The following is a 19,555-nucleotide window of genomic DNA, read 5'->3' as shown; positions in this document are numbered from 1 at the left end:
GCACAGTCAAAGAGAAACTCAGTGTAGAAGCTCCGCCTTGTGTTCCCATGAAAGCGGATGGAATACGACTGGCACATTCCTTTAACAGAATGGAAGGCAACATCTCAAGATGATGGTCAACCAGATTCTACCCCAAAACCCAGAGACAACCCCTATGAAAATGTCCCTATTTTCATGGGAGAAATGTTGGAGGGTATGGAGTTATCCAACCCCTGAGCCGTCTGAAGGCAATCCGGTATAGGAAAGTTGGGTTTTTTTAATGTTTAATTTTTTAATGTTTTTCTGTATGTTGGAAGCTGCCTAGAGTGCTGGTGCAACCCAATAAGATGTGTGGGCTATAAATAGTAAAATTATTGTGATGGAATGGGACATCCAGTGCTTTTTTTTCCGGGGGGGAACGCAGGGGTTCGCATACCCCTAAACAATTTGTGAATCAAAGTTTGGCATCATTGAGGGGCAGTATTTCAATATGAGTAGGAAAATGAGAGTAGCCCTAAATATTTTTTAGGGGGGAAAAACACTGGGGACATCCCTATTTCATTGGAGGAATTTTGGAGCAGTGGCGGAGGAAGCCGCCCGGGTTCCTGGGGCAGGGCAAGCCAGCCATAGGAGCGGGGTGCACCACAGGGCCTGCCTCCTCCCACTCAGCAGCCCTGGGGAGGAGGCAGCAGGCAGACCTTATGGGCAGTGCGGAGCCTACGCATGCCCAAGCCAAGCCACCGCATTTCTCCCTGGAGAGACGTGTGGCTCAGACACGCTGCAGGCCCCATGGTGAGTGCCACCCAGCAGTGGTGACACTTGGGGCAGTCCGCACCCACCACACCCCCTTCTTTCGCCCCTGTGTTGGAGGGCATGCAGAGACTGCTGATAGATGGATAGGGGTTATCAAAATGAACCTTAACCCAGATAAAATGTCACTGTTGAGGGTCCAAGAAGTCTTTGAAAGATGTGGTTGCTTGTTCTAAAGTGTGTGACACAACCCAGTGAAAAGAACACCTTCATACAAGGTATCACTTCTGTTGCAATGCAATTCACTTTTAATGACCTGCCATTAATGACCTGCCATTTGGTCTATTCTAACTTTCTAATATTTTTCTTCTGCTTTATTTCGAACCACTCTGCTCAACAGTATGAATTAGACAGCCACCTTTATGTGTAATTCTGTCCTATGTACAGCTACTTTAAGGGCACAGGCTTTGGTTGCAAAAGCAGGCTTGTGCCTCAGCTACCTCTTTTTATAGGAAATGAAGCAGTGCCAGAAATGCACAGATAATGTTTATAAGCCAATTTTACACAGATATTATTGAATTAACTGTTCCATGAAGCAGCATTCTATGACAAACCGTTCTGCATGCTGGATTTCTCAGGTACATTTCCTTCAGTGTGGGCTAAAATAATGATTTCTCTCAGACATTGTTACTTGAATGCTAACAGCTCTTTAAACCACCCCCCAAGCCCCCACCGCCTTGAAATCATTTTTACATTCTTCTCAAGGAAAATGTGAGATGCTCCACTGAAATAAAGGCATTTGCCCATTCAGAACCACTCAGTGACATTACCACTCATACGTGCATTCCAAGAATCTCTTCTTCAGGGCTTTAATGAGGCATTGCCGAATATGCTGTATGTTTACAAAAGGCCTAACAGATAATGACTTTAAAAATGCAGAAGTGCAGCTGCCAGCGCAAACGGCCATAACACCAATTATCTCAGCAGCGCTTAGTCATTATGTTGATTCAAAGGCAAAACTGATCCAGTGGGTGGTTTTCTTCTCTTGTGTGGAGGACTGGGGGAAATGGGTGAGTTCCTCTCTCCTTATTCCCCAGATTCTTTGTATTTCCTATTAGATCTTTCCCCAGCTGGATACACTATTAATTCCCGGGCAAGTTCTCAGAGGAGGCTTTAGACAGATAAAAACAGACAATAGGGATATAAAAACAAATATGGTGTCCCTCCAATATTTAGCGGGGTAATGATCACATGCATTATGCTAGGGGCATGCTAACTTCCAATAACACAAACCATATGGGTATCACTCTCTGCATGATGTTCTTTCTGCTAAGAGGCTTTCATGCAGTTCAGTGGGGGGGGGGGGGACATTCTGTTCAAACTTCCTAGGAGTCACTTCAAACAAAAGATTTATCATGTGCCTTGGCACCCATATCGCCATAGGCATGAAAATATTAGCAGTCAAATGGAATTTGTGCAGCCCCTAATGACCAGAGATAGGCAAGTGTCTCCCAGAACTGTGCTTCCTTGAGCACCAAGTAGGAAATCTATGCTTTCAAACACCTGTCAATAGCCATGATCCAAAAAAAACCCTCCAAAAAGTATGATAAAGTGAATGACAGATTATTATGAAAACCAATTTTGGGGTATCTCTGATAAATTATTATATAGGGACAGGCTAATCCCTATATATGTATATTGGGAATTATTTTCCCAAATAATGTATTTTGAATACACTTTGAAATATGTATTTTGGGAATTATTTTCTAAAAACATACACATTTTTTAACCTATTTTGTCTCCACTTATGCATTTCTAAATATATTTTAACCTAAAGTATGAATATTGTAACACACTTTTGGTCTTTTTTTGAGCCAAAAACCGCACCACAAAATTCAAAATAGTGCAAAATCTAAAAGAAATGATGTTCCATTCCACATATAGCATAATCCTAAAGATGTCTGCTCATAAGTAAGCCCTATGTAAGAAGTGTTAGGACTGCAGTGTGGCTCAGGTCAGTTCATACTGGAATCTGCAAAAATGGAATCCCTCAGGTATGCTCATTACAATACAACTAGAAGTATTCTGAAATGAGTTATAGAACTAATTTATTGTGCAGTTGTACTTTTATATTTTTCAGTGCATAAAAAGATATTTCATCACAAATATATTTTTGTATAGAACAGATTGATTTTGTAATTCAGTTCCAGGACGACTTCCAGCTGTACAGCAATTTATCAGAGAGATATCCTAAATTAGTGCCTGTAGTATTTTAATTTATCAAAGAAATGTGTAAACACATACACCATCTATCACTTGTCCGTTTTTCGTCAACAAAGTAAAAATGAAAAAAACATAATTCCTTCAATCTGGAATTCCATGTCAGAATCTGTCTCACATATCTCAGAAGTAAATAGGAAGGCTCTTACACCAGGAATAGATCAACTGATTCATCTGCCAATGGCCACAGCATCTATTGCTACCTGTCAAACATATGTCACAGCTGGAAGACATTAGATAGATGAAAAGCACAGATATGTTTAGAGTCCTATGACGGAGAGACATTCATACTGAAAGGAAATGGAATAGTGACATGAGTTTAAACTCTCCCCAGGATAGCAAGTAACACTTCCAAAAGAAAAAAAAGAAAACCAGTGGTGTACATTTACCAGAGATATATGTTTGCATTACAAGTTAAATAGCAGCACTTAAAAAAATAAATCTGGCCTAGAGGGTCGTTTCAATGAGAAAAATGCTCTCGCAAGTAGACATTCTGTGTTTTCTAAGGCATGAAATCGGTGCAGTGTTAAGAAAAACTGTGTGCTTGAACTGTGAAAACACTGAGCACTGCTTCAGTAGAGGTTATGGATGTATTTAATTCCAAAGTCCCTGGGTGGCAGAGCTGCAATAATGAATGCTGCGGCTGGACAAGTAATATCAATAATTAATGGTCAGTTTGCTAATCTCGAAGCAAATTCTCATGAAAATGGGCAAAGCACATTTTTATTCATGGTGCAGATGTTCTCACCCTCGAAAACCTGCAGGATTTCAATAGGATGCTTTCAATGAATAGGGCCATAGGAACCTGCCTTGTATCAAGTCAGACTATTGGTCCACCTAGCTCCGTGCTCCCTACACCGGGGATGTGGGACCTGCAGTCCTCCAGATCTTGTTGGACTACAGCTCCCATCATCCCTGAGCATTGGCCATCCTGGCCGGGGCTGATGGGAGTTGCAGTCCAACAAGATCTAGAGGGCCACATGTTCTCCACCTCTTATTTCCACTGACTGTCAGGAGCTTTCTAGGGTTTCAGACAGGGGTTTTTCCCAGCCATACATAGAGGCGATGGAGATTGTGAACATACGATGGAATCTGATTAACATGGTAAGCTAGTTGACACATACAGCAACCACAACATGGTGACAATATTAAATAGCTTTCATGTGGTGGCTGTACTATTTGAGGCTTTGAGAAGACCTTCCTTAATTACCTGGGGTTAACTGCTGTTAGAGAAGGGATCTCAGATTAAATCATTTTCAACCCAAGGACCACATTCTATCGAGGGCATTTTGCCAGTGCTGGGCAGGATCAGGAGGCAAAAGTGGCATGGCCAGAGGCTAAAGGGAGTGTGATTCATATTTTTACAATACACTACATTCCAGCTTGGCAGAGGTGTCTACACACACAAACACACATCCCTCTCTCCTTGATCCTGACCAGCAAGAGGCATTATCCCAGATCAGTAACATCTTCTATGTTACTGTAACATATTCTCTGAGGTCTAGCTCCAAGGGATTTCTGGAGATTCCCTCACTGTGAGAAGTGAAGTTACAGGGAACCAGGAGAGGGTATTCTCAGTAGTAGCGCCTGCTGTGGAATGCGCTCCCATCAGATGTCAAAGAGGTAAACTATTATACAGTCTTCTATAGGCAGCCCTGTATCGGGATGCTTTTAATGTGTGATGTTCTGTTGTGTTTCCACTCTGTTGCAGAGTGACTGGGGCAACTCAGTCAGATAAGTGGGGTACAAAAAACAAATTATTATTATTATTATTATTATTATTATTATTATTATTATTATTGCCAGGCAAAAGCAGAGCAGAGTTGGCGAGAGGTGTAGCCTGGGTAAAGGCCTGAGGGCATGATAGAGAGGCTTAAAGAGTTGCATTTGGCCCCCAAGACCTGATATCCCCCACCCTAGCTAAAATAGTAACCTAATGTATTTATTTTAAACATTAATGCCAATGTTACTTCAGTTTAGACTATGGACAACTGAGCACTGGTGAATTACAGTATAGACCAGGGGTTCACCAACTGTGGCTGCTGACCCCAAGTGGTCCGCAAGCTTCATTTCAGTAGTCCACTGTGAAGACTAGTGGGAGCAGCACCCTAAATACTCATTGATTTAAATTGCATTTTTATTGGTTCTTTTATTTCTTAAGTTGTATTTTATTATTTATTGTTGTATTTTATGTTGCATTTGATGGCATTCGAATTTAATACAATATAGGAAATGAAAGAAACAAGGAAAATGCTATTAAAAGCTCACAGCATCTAGCACAGCACATTACAAATGCCACAACAGGCAGAAAAATCATTAAATGGTCCACCAAGACTCTCAGCAATTTTCAAGTGGTCTATGGGGGAAGGAACCTTGGGAATCACTGCTTCAGAGCAAGCTGAAATTGTATATACTAGAGGAATTTGTTTTAATGTATATGACTTTTTTTAAAAGGGGGGGACTACTTTCATTAAAAAACAACAACACACCTTTTGATTTCTATGGTTACTCGGCTTTTCCTTTCTGGTGTACACTGAGACTAGCTAATAGTAAGGACAAAACCAATGCAATTGTGGAGATAATGGAATAAGCGCATGAAACCCTTATTGCAAAGTAGTCACTTTGTGGCTACATTGTCAACAAAGAGTTCACTTAAAATACTTTTGTTCTGGTTTTGCTGGAAGCAATAACTCAAAGGAGTTGACGGTACAGTGAAATGGAAGGAAATGCAATACTACAATCATTTTAGAAGCTACTACAAATTAAAGTCATAGTCAGAGTTCCAATTTAAAAAGAAATGAATCATACCAGAGAACAGGAAAAGCATAAAAACCTTTGAGGAACATAGGAAGTTGCTTTATACCGCACTGAACCATTGATGCCCTTTGCTCAGTATTTTCTGCACTGACTGGTAATGGTTTTCCGGGGTTTCAGATGGGGACACTGCCACTCTCACCTGGAGATGCTGGTGATACAACCTAGGACATTTTGCATGTAAAGTGCTTTACTACTGAGAGATGGCCCTTCCCCTTTTCCCAACCTTTGTGTTGTTGGGCATTCAAAGGGAGAGTAACAGTATTTCTTAGGAGATTGTTCCACAGGCAGGGTGAGCTCACCTGTGCTTTGAAGAGCACAATTTCCTGTGCAGAGGACTTAAGTTCACTCTGCTTGGATGAGCGAAGGGTCTCTACAGAGGTTGGGAGCTGGGTCAGTGGAGTCTGATGCTGACACTCCTTCCTGCATTCATTTCACCTGATAAATCATCTGCTAAGGATTATGATGCTCTGCCAGTCCTGCACATCAAGTCACTGGTAAGTTTAAAAGTTGGCAACCCTATGTACACAAGTCCAGGATGATAACAGAAAAGTCCATGCTTCTACTCCTTATTGATGCCACCTCTTATGGTGTAGAGCAGGGGTAGGGAACCATTTTTGGCTCCGTGGACTAGATCTACATGAGGATCAGCCTTGCGGGGCAAATTTGAGAGAAGGGTTCCATGGCATCTATATGACATCACACAATAGACAGGTAGATTGCTTCACTTACACTTGGGCAATCTGCAAGGAAAGTTGCCAGCCCTATGCTTTGCAAGCTTCTCCACGCTACTCTTTTAAGCTTCCAATGTCAGAGCTTTCAAGGGGCAGCACAGGGAGGCTAGCGAAGAGTAGGACTGGGAGGGGAGGGGAAAGCATTTTCTATTGAATGAAATTCACTTCCCACTCTTTGAATAAGTGCACAAATTGCCCAATAGTTAGGAGGCTGCTTTTCTCCAACAAAGGAACAATGTGGAGACCACTTTAAGCTCCTGATTGTTCTTTTGAATCCCTACCCTACCTATCCCACACTTGACAACATGTATGATATCAGGTGTTAGGCAGGTAGCCATGGCTTTCCCAAAATGGCTTATTGGGCCAGGTTTGGCCCATGGGCAGAGGTTCCCTAAACCAGGTGTAGAAATATGTGTAGCAGGTTCTTCAGTCCATCTCTCAATAGGCAGGAAGGTCATATTGCTGAGCTGAATCACTAAAAAAAAATTCCAACTGAATGTTAACACTTTATTATTTTGAAAATAGTATGGTTAGAATTGATTTCCACCCTTGCCTTCTTTCTCTCTTTCGACATTTCTGCTGAAACACCATTCTCCCTAAGTGGTTTTCTCATGCAAGCATCATTAGCTGAAATGTTGATAGAGGAGTTTATCCAAAGTATGGAACTGAACTAATATCCAAACACTGCTTTCTGCTCTTTGCATCCTCTTAAGCTCCCCCACAACCATCACTGGCACATCAGCTGCCGGTAAAATAGAATCAGATCAATACCACAATGGATAATAGCAGCTTGATGGAAATCAAAAGGGTACTAAACTTTCAAAAGGTCTTCATCCATTTATGCACTCCCCTGCAGAGGTTGCTAAAGTATTTTCTTCCGAACTGCATTCCACAACCTCTGGCTAGCTTTACTGTGGCATTTTTAGATAAACCCGTAGGCAACAATAGGTAAACTAGGTAGAAATGAAATATTGTTTATCGTTATACCACTTATTGCCAGAATAGGCTTCTAAGCAGTTTACAAATATAAGAACCTTCACTAAAATATAAACTTCCATAATTAAGATACACAATCCCAATAAAACATATAAACATCCATACCTAAAGTATGCAACAAACAATCCCTTTAAAAAAACACACACCACAGGGGTTGGGAAAAGGGAATGTCTGTATAAACAGGTGTGTCTATAATACCTTTATATATATATATGATTTTTTATTAATTTACATCAAAAGAAAAAACAACAAAAAATATTAGTTTCACATCAAAATTTCACAACATATTCCTTTTCAGGACTTCCTCCAGCTTATCCGTAAATCATCCGTAGTTATAATTTAAATTACGCATTTCTTAATTTTATATTGACATTATTTATATCTTTCTTTCTATTCCCTTTAGACAATATTTCTTAGTCTTTCACAGTGCTTCTTTAAAGTGTCTATAATATCTAAGCAGTCAACGCCACATTTCGTATGGCAGTATAATTCTCCCCATCTGGCTATGGCACCCAACATGATTTGAGACCTTTTTTCAATACACACAGGTCCTATAATCAAAAATAGTGTTAGCTTTGTCCACAAAGATACCTGGATGACATTTTATGAGTGACACTTTCCTCAGACCTATCCTGAGGGAAGGTGTGTGGTGCATAGAATGAATGGATGGATGACTGAATGAATGAGGGATGCTAGTGCTTTGTATGTTAAATGAACATATTTAAGAAAAGGAAGAAGGAAGAGATCTCATGGCTTATCAACCTCCTCTCCCCACCCACTACAGTCCCTGTAAAAGTCTCCCAATATGCTTATTATTAATTTTTTGAAGATTCAACTAACCAGCCTCATCAACAGGGACACTGCAAGGACTTCCACTTGTGCAATGGAGTCCCCGCCCGTGTACCTCCACAGACACACCCACCCCAAAAAATTGGCTCTATGGGTGTCAGAAAACACCCAAAACAGGGTGCAGAGAGAGAGGAGGGGGCTCATTCCACCTGGCAAGCTGAAATGCTTCAGCAGAGGGAACAATTAAGAGTGTGGTGCAGTATTCCACACTACGTATTTAACATAGAGCATACTTTGACTCTAACATGATGACATTTGCCATCTACGAGCATTCAGTTCTCGGGGCAAGGGCATCAAAAAACAACAATGATCTTTGTAGTGATCCTAAGTGCTCTAAAGCTCCCTTCACATCGGTTGCATTAAGGGAGACCTATGCTATTAGGATGAAATAGATCCATGATGCTGGTTCTGAGCCTAACATCTAACACTGAGTGTAGATGTCTGAGCAGGGTAGGTCTGTTTCCAACTCACACCGAGCTTAACACACAAATATTTTCATGCCTATAGAAATTTATCTCTATTAGCCTGTCCAACTTGTTGCCTTCCAGGTTTTTTAGACTCCATTTCCCATCATCCTAAACTAACATAGCCCATGATCAGGGATTATGGAAGTTGTAGTCCAACCGTAACTGCAGGCCAAGAAGGCTGCTCTAGATGGTGTCTGAGTGCGGTGGGGGTGCAGGTTTTTTGCTACTTATTTTATAGATGCTAGACTTGCCATACGTCAGCAAAATTCCTGACATGTCCTGTTTTCCTTGGGTGTGAAAATGGTGTCAACAATTTGGGTTTGTTCCCCAAAAAAGCCCAACAATTTTGGTGGGATTTTTATTTAAAAAAACAAAAATGTGTGGGTGTCAGAAATTATACTTTTTGAAATATGGCAACCCTATAGATGCAATGTCGGGGGGGGGGGATTATCAGTGCCTATTTAAATCCACAATTGTTTGAACAACAAGGTTGTAATCACCTGCATCCTGCTTTCGGCTATTTTCATTTTCATTTACATATGCATATTTAATTATCGCCTTTGAACTTCATTTGGGTGTGAAGTTCTCCGTTCAGAATGCAGCTTTCTCTTTTCCTTTACAAAAGCTTAGCTCCATTCTGCCATGAGCTGCACCTTTTAAAATTCATATTGATCCTAAATTATACTATTTAAAAGCTTGACTTAATGTACTTTTTACACCCTGAGTAACGGCCAGTGTTCAAATCCTTTTATAAATAAAAATATCACTTCATCTGCAGTTTTGGTTTCCCCTTTAATGATCAAGGGTGAGGGGAGAAATAATAAATTAGGGCTGAAATCCTATATACGCTTTACCTGGAAGTACATCTCATTGAATTCAGTGGGACTTACTTCTCAGCAGACATGCATAAGATTGTGTTGCTAAAAGGCAAGCTGAAACATTTAATCCTATTAGGTTTTTAAAGTAAGCTCAGGGCAGTAAATTATCCTAACCCTTGAGCAAATCCTGTTCCATAAATTTTGAGTAGGCTCTTCATCTCTCTCTCCTCACTCTCCTCTTCTCATGAACAGCAACGTAAAGGAAGATGATGTGTGTAGGAATGTTCTGCCTCAACGTTACCTTTTGAGGAGTTTTTGTGCTGTGTTTCAGACAGCCACAGATTGGACGGAAGAAAGTATGCAGTCCCTAGCAAAGAAGCCAAAGGAAAGCTAAGACTTTGTTCAGTGCATTCCAGCCTGTGTTGAATTTCCCTCATCACACTTTTTAAATAAATACTGAGAACATGTTCACTCCCTTTCTGAAATCTGTAAAAAGACTGAGATGATCCTGAAGGTTAGTAAAGCATGCCATCCCATGTCCAGGTAGCTGCATTGCCTTAAGAAATGCTCTGCAGCAGAATGCATGCTTAGGAATCCTTGTTCCCTTTTGTATTTCTCCCTTGATCAAGACAGTAGTATTAGAACATTGTTCATGTAACTCAACCTGACATGTCAGTCTGTCAGCACATTATGGCATCAAGCAGTTCCCTTGGTGTCCCACCCAATAATATCGTTCATATCTCATTAACTGTTAGGAGAAAATACTACATAGAAAATTAACCCACTGGGCTTTTACAGTTTTTCCCCACTTTTCAAAATTAATGAATTAAGGATAGATGTCACTCCCACTCCTCCTTGCTTATGGGATTAGTCTCACCCAAGTGGCAGAAATGGCTTACCACAGATGAATGATTCAGGCAGCTGTTGACTGCCAGGCTCACTTTTTTCCGTTGTTTGGCTTGGCTGCTGTAAGAGACTCCCGTCAGTTGCATACATTTGGAGTCAAGAATCTGGAAGGGAAGATGGAAGGTGTAAATACAACCTATGAATTTGTATATTTGGCTGTTTTAACGTGCCCCACTGCCACAGATTCTATAATATACATCCTCCCTGCATGGAGCTATTTATACTTTTCCTTTCTTAATGGAATCAATTCACTGCAGAGAGTCCTAACCACCAGGCTCTTGGAGGAAGCCAGTAGAAAATTCAGAATTGTGAGGTAACCTGAACCAGAAAGCACCAGCAAGGGTCAGAAAATAGTATATGGAGCTTACAATTGAAAGCCCTAAAGTTAAATCCTAGCTTTAATGCTTTACCTAGGTAGACTATCACATTTCAGATTCAGTTTCTGCCCTCCCTTCTGGCCTCCTGAAATGGCAATAGGGTTAAGTTGAATGAGGTAACAGCAGTAGCAACATCCATGTGCTAACTGGGAATAAATTCCATGCAGTGTCAAAGGACATTAGGGCCAACAAACTAACAACATTTATGTAGGTCAATATGAACACACTCTGGCTTCATCCATGAGGAAAGTTTATCAAAAGATGAGTACACTATTTACTATGACCATGTTCACCGTGAGTATGTCTAATCCATATAGCCATAAATAAATAACAAGAAAAGAACTTGTCAAAGCTCTACAACTGTCTATGACAGACCTATTCTGCCAAAGACAATTGGGTAGCTATGCCCTCCAGGCCTTTAAATAATAATAATCCCTGTGATTCTCACATTTTTCACATCCATAATAATTTTATTCTGCTGTGACTATAGGGAGGGTTGCATAAAATTGCAATCAGACATTGTATCAGATGACCTGATGTGTTAATCAACACTAAAGGTATACCACAGGGAGCAAAAACAATAAATTTTAGTTCAGAGACAAGTGTTCCTATTGTTCCTTTGCAACAATTAAAAATGAAAACAATGAGAGAGATTTTAGGGGGAGAGGGGAAACACAAGGAAGATTAATACAGAGATAGCTTGTTTGTTCCCTGTGTGTTGCATATTGTGGGTAATGTAGATTTTTCTTCATCTGAAGCACAAATGAACTTATTGAGTTCTTTTTATTTATTTTCACACCATTCATATTTAGTGTAAACTTCCATATATTGTATGGTCCTCCAGAAACTGTTGGACTGCAAGTCCCATCGGACCCAGTCAACACAGCCAAAGGGCAGGGATGGTGGGAGTTTTACTTCAGGAGAAGCAGGTTCCCCCGCCTAGCAATTAAAATCTATGGAGGGGGCACTCCAAACAGTGCTTGATGGGACAATGTGCCATGTGGGGCCTTCATGGTGGTGACACCCTCCTGGTGCCTCTCAAGCTGTATCAGGAGTCTTCCATACTTCAGTTCTGTAGGGTGCCCAAGATGCATCTTGTCATTTGGGCGTTTGAATCCTTGTGAAAGTGCGAAGAGTTTGATTTAATGCACAGCTTAACAGATATATTTTCTTGCAGCTGTTGGTTTTAATGTTTCTGATACATTGGTTTTAGTTTTGTGAATTTTGTATCTTATATTAAATGTTTTACAAACCACTCTGGCTTGTCTTTTAGAAAAGCGATATAAAAATTGAAACAATAAACCAATCACTTTTTAAAAATTGGAGTGTAAACCCTGAAAAAGAGGGTTAAGATTCTCATTTTCTCCAGAGTGAGAAAAACTATTTGCAGAGTAAAAGGAATAGCCAGGTCAGAAACGAACAAGAAATGCCTGTCAGCTCAGTTTCCAGAGAGGTTAGGAATCAAAGACCTTTCTCCTTGCCAGAAATTCCAAAGGCTGGAGAAACTTCATTGATCTGAATGGATCAGCAAGAAACAGCTCTGCACAAAGCAGAAACTGTTCAGTTTTTGAGAAGCAAACTTCTCTTGGGCTGTGTAGACTTTCTCTTTCATGGGTTTGAAGGGAAAACTGTCAGTGAGAAATGTATATTTTCCCCCCAAAACTGATTTACACAACTCTTGCAGATAAGCAAACTTCCACAAGAAACTGCCAGTGGCTTTTGATATTCATACAGAGGCAACACTTGAGCTACTTGCTCTGGATTCAGCAGGTGGGACTTCTCCTGGCAAACTATGCAGAGGTGCCCCCAGCCTTCTGTGCAACACATGCCATTGCGGTGACAGTTAGCATAAAGCTTTGGGCTGAACAGACCTGGAATAAACACATGCAACTAGTTCTTCTGCCTCAGCCTGGTCAACCAAACAATACAGCAGAGATGGGAAACCTGTGACTCCAACTCCTATCATCCGCAGCCAGTATGACCAATGGTCAGGGGCGATGAAGAGAGTTGCAGTCCAGCAACGTGTGAGAGGCCACATTTTTCCTATCTCAGCAATCTAGCCCATTTGTTTCACTCTTGCTCAGCCTCCAGATTAAAACCATCACCCCCAATCTCAGACCATCCAGGTCAACGGATGTGGCCTTGCTCAACTCCTCCACACTCAGAAACGTCCCTCCTAGGCAGCCTACACTGCTACCTGTAGCTGCAGAAAGGGAAATGATTGTTAATCAACAGATCCCCACCCCTTGACAAGGAGCTATAAAGCCAGCCAGTCTTCATAACGGTGTAGCACATTGGTGAAGCAACAGCTCACTGTTGGGTAGTTCTGGCTAGTCTTGGCTACAGGGAACTGTCCAAGGTCTTTCCCAGGGGTCTTCTGCTTTACCCTAATAACCCTTACTTAGACTTGACAGTTGGACTCACCTTACTCAGACCCTGGTCTTCAAGACCTAACAGTGCTTCTTAATTTGTGAGTGCCTTGGACTCTGTCTGGCCACTGCACAATTTGGGACCCCAACCTGAGAGAGAACAGGACAGGGGTGGTTTTTTAAAGGATAGGCTCCCTCTATGATTTCCTATAAAATGTTTCTGCTATTTATGAGATTTATTACCCATTCTTCACAATATAGTCCCAAGGCAAGTTATATTAATTTTGAAATACAGTATTGAAATCAGTTAAAAACAAACTGCAGTCAATAGGGGGGGGGGGAGTGTCCTAAACAATATATCTCAAGTGCCAAAGAGCCACATTCATCCTTGGACTGTCCTCCCCAAAGGCATGCCAGTGGTGAACAGCTTTCTCTCTCTCTCTCTCTCTCTCTCTCTCTCTCTCTCTCTCTCTCACACACACACACACACACACACACAAATCACTTCCCTCCACTGGTTTGAATAGAGCAGATAAGGAAAGGTTATCCCCTCAAATGATTGATTTCTCCATGCATCAAATAATTGACCCAATGTTGAAATAGGAGGCATCAGGGTTCTGGCCTTCCATCATCTCAGTCCTGTGTCTACTTTTAAACAATTTCCTTTGCTACTGTTGCCTAGATTGGTGGGGGTCTTGGGAACAACCTGGGATGGAAAAAAATTGATTTCTTTCCCCATTGGACTCAGTGAAAAGTCCAAACCTTAAAGAAATGTCACTGATACCACAAGGGAAAGAGAACTCTGTTGGTTCCTGTTTCTCTCTGTTTTTCATTTTTCCATTCTTTTCCAATTTTTGTATGCAATTTTCACTGATATATGCATTGTATGCACATCTCTATCTAAATATATGTCTTTGTGTATACATTATTTCACTAGAGAACTGCATCACAAATTTGAAGAAGTGCAGATTTCAGTTTCTTTTAGCAAGTTTGATTGAGTAGATTCACATTAAAATATAACTGAACCCCATTTCTCCTTCAACCCTAGAAATTTTTTATTATTTTTTATTTTCATTTATGACAAACATTTCAAACAGAATCATCTTTACATATTTCAACTTCCCCTTTTTTCTGCGATTCCTTATATTTAGTCTATTTTTCTGCATATCCCAATTTAAATCTATTTTATATTTTATTGCCATCCTTTTCATATATGTTTCCAATGCTGCACGTTTTTACATTAATCCTGCAAATGTCTTAATTTGTTTACAATGAGTTTGTAAATATTCAACAAATGATTTCCATTCCCCCTTAAAGACTTTGTTATCTTGATTTCTTATTCTTCCTTTAAGTTTTGCCATTTCTGCATATTCCATTAGTTTGAAGAATGGCTACAGAAACTAACAGAAACCTCCATCCCTAGTTATCACCAAAATAATACCTCTGCAAAATTCACCAAAGTTCTCATTTGCTATATTTTAGTCAAACTTATTTGTAATATTTGGAATGTAATACAGTATGGTTAATAGCAAATTAGTAAATGTATTGTTGCATAAAGACTCTGCTACTATTTGCAAACATTTGACAGATTGGTATTGACAGTAGTGCATTTTAAAGAGTAATACACTCTCTGCCACAATGATTGGAATACGCACTCTGAATATATATGAGGCAGCTAGTGGGAGATGACAATACTATAACACCGAGGCAGGTGCATACTCTTTAGAACAGCTATAATGAACCTCTAGCACTCCAGATGTTGCTGAACTACAACTCCCATCACCCTTAGCCATAGACCATGCTTCCTGGAGCTGAATGGAGTTGTAGTTCAGCAACAGCTGGAGAGCCAAATGAGCCAGAGTCCATCCAGTTATCAACTGAGAAAGGAAGGAGCAGCATTCTAGGACTGTCAGTGCTGCTACAGCTTCTTCTCAGCCAGCTGCACTGGCAATAGAATGACATAGAGGTGGTACTGCAGAGCCAGTCTCCTGACACCAGCTGGATGTGCTTGGTAGAGTGATTTTCAAATGCAGGGAGAGGGATTGAGAGTGAGTAAGGAGAGAGAAATATATGCTTACATAATTTTTTTGCATGGGATCATATGGTTATGGGGTTCAATCTTTGTTGTACGGTGTGTTTTGTTATTTCTATGACTTGTAAACTGAGCTGTGTGTAGCAATGTAGAAAGGGTTACATCAAATAAGAATGAAATAAAAAAAATGAAATATGGAGTGATGGCAAGGAGGAGAGGAAGAATGGGAAGAGCTATCCCTGCATACAAAAGCGTTGGTGTTTCAGGAAAGTGCAAACAACAAAGCAGCAGGGGTAACAACCTTAAGTGCAATGATGGAAAACTCAGGAGGAATCTGACTAGGAACAGGCAAGAGTCCATTTAAAAGCATCTCTGGTGCACCAATGGCAGCCAAGCAGTTTATGCACCACCACCACTCTGTCTGGGTAGCACCAACCAAGAATATTTTTCCATATGGTCAACAACCAGTTAGAATCTGGGAGAAAACGTACCCAAACAGAGTGTTCTGCTTTTAAAAATGAATAAATTCCGGCAGGTATTCAAAGAATAAATGAGACGGTGTTTCGAGCTGGCCTGGGAATTCATTTTTCTCCTCTTATCTGCAGTGTTTCATATTTTTTCAAACAGTTTCATTTTAATTATTTAGTAAGCAAGTTGTATGATTGTAGTTATGTGATACTGCTTCAGTTTACTTTCAAAAGTTTCAAGCCATCTGAAGATATACAGTATGTGTGTGTATGCTGTGTTTCAGGTAGGGAAATAAAATGTAATAAATAACTAAATATAAATAAAAATCAATATGTGTTGCCTTATAATAAGCTGCAGATAAAATTTGTTCTCTTCCGACCCTATAAGAAAAATGCTTTACATAATATTCAGAGGAACACCCCTAGGTGGAGAAGGAACAACATCCCATCGCAAGGTATTCAGCGCCCAGATAAAGCTCATGACATCACTCCTGCAACCTGCCTGGAGCACAACACAGGGACATCCTTTCTCCCTTTTGATGCAAAATTGCTCACTTGACATTTACATGCAATCTGCCTCTGAGAACTTATCTTTGTGCCCCTGAGATAGTCAGAGCTTGGGACATGGATAAACTCTCCGCTAGTAAAGGTTTAAATTAGAAGCAGTTAAGAATCAGGCTCCGTGGAATTTATTTCCTCCCATTCTGCTGGCAATTTGGCAGAACAAAATAGTGCTGCTATTTCACACCTCACAGAGAGAAAAAAATGTTTGTCAGCTGTCAGAAATGGTTTGTGCTAATGCACCTCCAATCTAGCTAAGAAGACAGCAGTAAGAAAAGAAGTGTCTAGGAAGCTTGCCTTTAATGAACCCTAAAGAGATTTGTTGATCAAAAATAGTGCAAACTCCAAAGGTTTCAGGCTTGGGCCTATAGGCATACCTGACCAAAGCCTCAATGATGGCGCCACTAGAGAGGAGGAGACCACATGTCATGGATAGCTAACTCACTTCAGAAGCTATTGGCTTACTTGTTTAGTTTTGAGGTCACTCTGGATGAAGCATAGCCCTAGCAGAAATTTAGCCCCTTCTACCCACTCTTGCTATAAAGTATTTGCATCTGTCATGGGATCTGGGATGGGGGGGGAGGATGAGCTCAAAACTTACATTTGTCCATTTGGACACCAATTACATCAGCCAGAAATGTCTTTCCTTCCCTTCTATGAACTCTTTTCCTATCCAGGGCTGAGCCAACACATTTTGCTGCCTGAGAAGGACAAGATGGCGCCTCATGCCCCTCCTCCCACATCCCATGTCTAGAAGCTGACCAGACAGACAGTTGAATCCTACCTCAACTCTGGTGATAGGTGGGGACTTGTGAGGAAGAGATGATTCAGTTCACATTTGAAGGCAACCCTCTAATTTGCACTTAGTGAAACAATACACAAGCCGTCCTTCATAGTTTGTATTTCTCTGAATTTTGCAGTGCAGTCCTTCAGTCAAGTAACATGTAGAAAATTAAATATACCGGAGTGAAGTGTGCATTAAAAAACATATTTGTAAGAACGGCATACAGAAATGCATGATATTGAGGTAAGTTTGGGGGAGGGGTTATTGGAAGGAATCTGCACTAACTTGCTGGTGAATTTTTGTGAGGACTTAAAAAGAAAAATAAACACCAACCAAAATGTGGAGAACTGAATTTAAGATTAGGGGAAATGAGAAAGTAAGAGAAAGCAAAACTGGCCTATGTGTTCATCCCTAATGAAAGGACAATATCATCAACTGCAATGAAGAGCAACAGGTTAGCTTAGAGCAGTGTTTCCCAACCTTGTGCCTCCAGATGTTTTTGGCCTACAACTCCCATCATCCCTGACCACTGGTCTTGCTAGCTAGGGATGATGGGAGTTGTAGGCCAAAAACATCTGGAGGCACAAGGTTGGGAAACACTGGCTTAGAGGACACAGAGCAGGCCCCATGGTGTGCCCATGGCCTTCAGCACCTTGCTGCCATGCCCCCAGCAGCTGCTCCCTGACACAGCTGCTTCACTCAGCCTAATGGCAGGGCCCTGCCAATCTTTTGCTTAATTCAACCTTAGTGACAGCGTTATGGCTCATATCTTTCACCTTTATTCCATTAACCCCTCAGAGTTTGTTCTCCTGTCTATGCTTCTACACTGTTTTCTTCCGTATTTCCACTTCACCAGCTGGGTTTCAATGCTGCCCTCCCAATCCCTCCTCTCTTCTGGTGGTGATATTGGTGCATATCAGCTTCCAGGTAGACCTGCAGGCTCCCAGCCATTGCTGCTTTGATATCTTGGAACCATAACCAGCCCTGTCTGGCTCCTGCTTCAGAAGGATGCAGTGGAAGTCCTCCACTGAAGCGTGTCAGTTGCTGGAGGGAAAAAAGGTAGTTCATTTGTGCATTAAATGTTCTTATATGCATTCAGCATTGTCTTTTTTGATCCTCATTTGAGGAATTTTTTCCCCAAAGTTTTACATCAGCAGCCAAGGAGAACATGGATCACATTGTTATTTTATACATGCCTGCCAATTTTCTGGTTCCAGAATAGGAAAAGGACATCTGCAAAGATGCAAATTAAGAATTTTGAACAGTTTTAGATAATTCTTTGGGGAAGAGCGGCAGACTTATAATAATACTTGATAACAGATGTTGACCTTAACATATTTTTGAGCAGTGATTAACCAAAGAAATGTCTCAAGGGTAATCATTTATGCCAGCATTAACCAAATGATTGATTTAGGCAATGATGTGTTAAAAAGTAAACAGAGAGAGAGAGAGAGTCTAACACAATAGAGTTGTATAATAAATGCCTGTGTTGTATTTTTATAGTTTAGCCATGGTGAATTTAGACTTCAAAGTAAAACAATTTGGAAATAGACAGCCAGTGTAGTGAGCAATGGTTGGGAATGTGGAATCCATGGCAAGGGGCCTGACCAACCTCTTGTTGCATGCCACTACCTGCAGGAGGCAAAGTGGTGTAATGGTTAGAGTGCTTGATTGAATTGTATTCTTGACTGCCTTCTTAATTTGTTCTTAGGTGTTTTGTTTCTTTTCAAACTTATTGTTGTGTCCTTTGCATTTTCTAAATGCCTTTGGACTATTTTCTGAGATCGCCTAGCCCATGTGTGATCTCTGATTGAGTCCTTATCTACCGCAATCTGTCATATGTGCGATTTTTGCTCAAAGTGGTTGCTCAGAAATTCACCTAATTAAAAAGTGCTATCCATCTGTAGAAGCAAATATGAAATGACAGTGCTTCAAAACAAATCTGCCTTTTTTTAAAAAAAAACACCTCCCTCTTCACAGCCAAGTAATAACATCTCTCTCGTTTTTTACCTGGAGTATGCAAGAGTGCTGTTCAGACCAGATTCACGCTTGCCTTAATAGTAGCAATTTATTTTTATTTATTTATTTTCTGTGTGTACATTTTAAAAACCTAATTTCGGTGCTTTTTTCAATAGATGCAGCCTGAAATAATCCTTGGAAATCAGCAATCTCATTCGAAGCACGTTTTAGTTAAAAGTAAATTTCCTTGGAATTGATAGTACTTGCTGTCTCATAAAATGGAAAAAGGATTGGGCCAGAAGGTCCGGTGGCACCTTAGAGACCAATTTAATTGTGGCAGGAGCTCCTATGGACAACAGCCTACTTCACAGTTTTAATTGACAGGAGTGGTTGAAGCAAACTGTTGGTCAATA

The 19,555-nt window shown here is 40.6% G+C and overlaps 1 long non-coding RNA gene across 2 annotated transcripts in view; it reads right to left on the bottom strand.

The window, feature by feature from the left end:
• The window catches only part of LOC310845806, a 198,322-nt gene that overhangs the window by 132,404 nt on the left and 46,363 nt on the right, over positions 1–19,555 (bottom strand). The window contains exons 1-2 of one of the 2 annotated variants that reach the window (XR_014564950.1): positions 13,395–13,484; positions 10,587–10,697 (exon numbers count right to left, since the gene is read on the bottom strand). This is a non-coding gene — a long non-coding RNA (uncharacterized lncRNA). Of the gene's footprint in view, positions 1–10,586; positions 10,698–13,394; positions 13,485–19,555 lie in introns of those variants that run through there. The other variant, XR_014564949.1, reaches the window with a different exon arrangement.

This window comes from Podarcis gaigeae, assembly GCF_964106915.1.
Source record: "Podarcis gaigeae genome assembly, chromosome: 5".
Lineage (NCBI taxonomy): Eukaryota > Metazoa > Chordata > Lepidosauria > Squamata > Lacertidae > Podarcis > Podarcis gaigeae.
Note: the sequence above shows the minus strand (reverse complement) of the source record. Positions and strands in the feature narration are given on the sequence as shown.